Source organism: Macrotis lagotis, chromosome 1 (genome assembly GCF_037893015.1).
Source record: "Macrotis lagotis isolate mMagLag1 chromosome 1, bilby.v1.9.chrom.fasta, whole genome shotgun sequence".
Lineage (NCBI taxonomy): Eukaryota > Metazoa > Chordata > Mammalia > Peramelemorphia > Peramelidae > Macrotis > Macrotis lagotis.
Window position 1 is genome coordinate 559,816,155 of NC_133658.1, and position 2,817 is coordinate 559,818,971.

The window sequence follows — 2,817 nt, forward strand, 5'->3', positions numbered from 1 at the left end:
GATTGTTTGATAAGCAGCTTTGCCTCATAATCACTAATTACCTGCCCATGTTCTGTTTCATTAGAAATAAACTTCTCAAGAGTCATGAGTCACATCAAACTATAATCATTATATACCTTACCCCCTTTTCAAGTCCCCTCCAAAGGGCAGGTAGGTGACACAGTGAAGAAAACACCAGCCCTGGAGTCAAGAGGACCTGAGTTCAAATCCAGCCTCAGACACTTAATAATTGCCTAGTTGTGTGACCTTGGGCAAGTCACTTAACCCCCATTGCCTTAAATAAATAAATAAAATTAGGGGGGAAAAAATTCAAGTACCCTCCAAGGATGCACAATCCTCATGAGCCAAGGTATTATACAAAACCAAATAATTTCATGAGCCATTGCATTGATATTTCCTACCCCCCAAACATACTCTCTCTGATACTCCCCCTTTTTAGCTCCCCAACCAGGGTACTTAAACTCTTGCTAACTGAATTATGAATTAAGTCCAAACTCTGGTCCTTAAAGGTTCAGACTGCCCAGTATAGGATGCCATCATCAGAGAAAGTGCTAAACTTTATGAGCAAAGTAGAATTAAATTAGGCCAAAGGAAATTAAGACACAGGCTTAAAGACTGCTGCTTTTCATCTGGATTTTTTTTTGTCTCAAAAACAGTGATGTAATCTTTATCCTCTTCAATAAAAAGACAGGAATCAACCATACCCATATGCTCTAAATCCATTCTCTGAAATTATATTCAACCCTTTAACTATCCTAGGAAAAATACGGTTCTTGAGAGTTACAAGTGTTGCATCTTCCTTTATATGGCTGTATACAATTTGATGGTCTTGATTAACATCTGTTTTGTTTTGTCCTTCCCCTTTTGTCTTTTGTCTTTTTATGCATCTTTTGGAAACTGAATTCTCTATTCATTTCTGATCTTTTTATCAACAAATTCTGGAAGTACTCTATTCTGTTGGACATCATCTTTTCCCCTGAGAAAATACGTTAAATTTTGCAGGATAGTAAATTCTTGGTTGTAATCCAAAGGTCCTTTGCCCTTTGATATATGGTATTCCAGTTCCTCCAGTCCTTCAGTGTTGAAGTTGGTTGATAAGTCATGGGTAAGTCTGATTGCATTTCTATTGCTTCTCTACTGCTGCTTGAAGTATTTCCTCCTTTATTTGAGAATTCTGAAATTTGACTATATTAGCCAACTCTTTTAAAAGAAAAAACAACCAAGAGTTTTTATCCTGGCTTCTCTTTCTGGAGGAATTCTGTGTATTCTTTCAATGGTTATTTTGTCTTCTTGGATGATTTTCCTTCATAATTTCCTGCAGAATGTTTTCCAGGTTCTTTTTCTGATCTAGACTCTGGTAGTTCAATAATTTGCAAATTCTCTCTCCTCTATTTTCCAGGTCATTTGTTTTTCCTAAAGAGTACTTTACATTTCCTTCAATTTTTCATCCTTCTTACCTTGTTTGATGGAATCTTGTTGTCTCGCGGATTCACTGGTTTCCATTTGTTCAATTCTAATTTTTAGGGTTTTATTTTCTTCAGTTAACTTTTGTGTTTCCTTTTGCAATTGGTTAATTTTACTTTTTGCTGAGTTGCATTCCTTTTCCAGTTGATCAATTTTATTTTTTGAAGAGTTACATTCTTGCGCGGGGGGTGGCGGGCTCCGGCGGCGGCATTCGAAGAGGTGGGGGAGGAGGCGGCGGCGGCGGCGCTGTTGATCCGGCTCCCGGGCTCATCCGAGCGCCACCCGGCTCCGGCCCGCCATGAGCCGGGGCGACGGGCCCCTCAACCTACATATCTTTCTGAAGCCATGCAGCTGACACAGTCTGAGCAGGCTCAGTTATCACTGGAATTACAAAGGGATAGCCACATGAAACAACTCCTGCTAATTCAGGAGAGGTGGAAGAGGGCGAAGCGGGAGGAAGAGTGCAAAGCCCAGCAGACCCCGGACGGAGGCCCCCATCTTCTGGCAGCCTGCAAGCCACTGATAGAGGATGGGTCTGAGGGCCAGAGTGCGCCCAGGGCGCAGCAGGCTCATCCCTGGTGCCAGCCGTCCTGGACAGGGATCCAGACACTCTCCTTTTTCTCCTTCAGAAGAGGAAAGACCCCACAGAACCGTGTCCTGGCAGCAAAGTCCCAAAAGATGACAAAACCACCATAGAAGAGCAGGCAACCAAGATCGCCGACCTGAAGCGACACGTGGAGTTTTTTGTGGCAGACAAGGAAAGGTTGAGAAGAGAGAACAAGTAGCTCCGCGCAGAGAAGGCCAGACTCCAGAAGACCCCCCCCCCCCCCCCCCCCGAGAAAGAGCTGGAGGCTGATGCCGACTTTGTGGAGAAATCTGAGCTGTGGGGCCCCTCGGAGGCTGCCTCCGGCCCCTCCACCTGGCTTCCGAACCCGGGAAAAGCCAAGGACATTCCCATCCCCAACCTTCCTCCCTTGGACTTTCCATCCCCCGAGCTCCGGCTTCTGGAACTCCCCGAAGATATTCTGAAAGGACTCATGAATAGTTAAGTGGATGGTCACAAGGGGCTCAAATGGTGGTGGTGGTGGTGAGGGAGAGGCAATCAGACAACCAGAGGGACACCACGAGGCTCGAGGTGGTCCGCTCCAGGTGGAGGGTCACCAGACGGGCCACCTGGGGAGAAGAGGCCTGTCCACGACATGGAGAAGGGTCACGGTGAGGCCCACGCCAGCTGGAGTGTGGCCGGAGCTGCGGGAGCTGGGGCGACAGCATGGACCCCTCCAGTTCTTCCCATTCCAATCAAGCTGCCCCCCAGAAGAACTTTGCAAGCAGCAGTTGATTTTCCTTCTTTTC

The 2,817-nt window shown here is 46.1% G+C and overlaps 1 pseudogene; it reads left to right on the top strand.

Annotated features, from left to right (window-relative positions):
- The first annotated feature begins 1,788 nt into the window (after positions 1–1,788).
- LOC141521380 (nuclear receptor-binding factor 2 pseudogene) lies at positions 1,789–2,513 on the top strand (annotated as a pseudogene).
- The last annotated feature ends 304 nt before the right edge of the window (positions 2,514–2,817 follow it).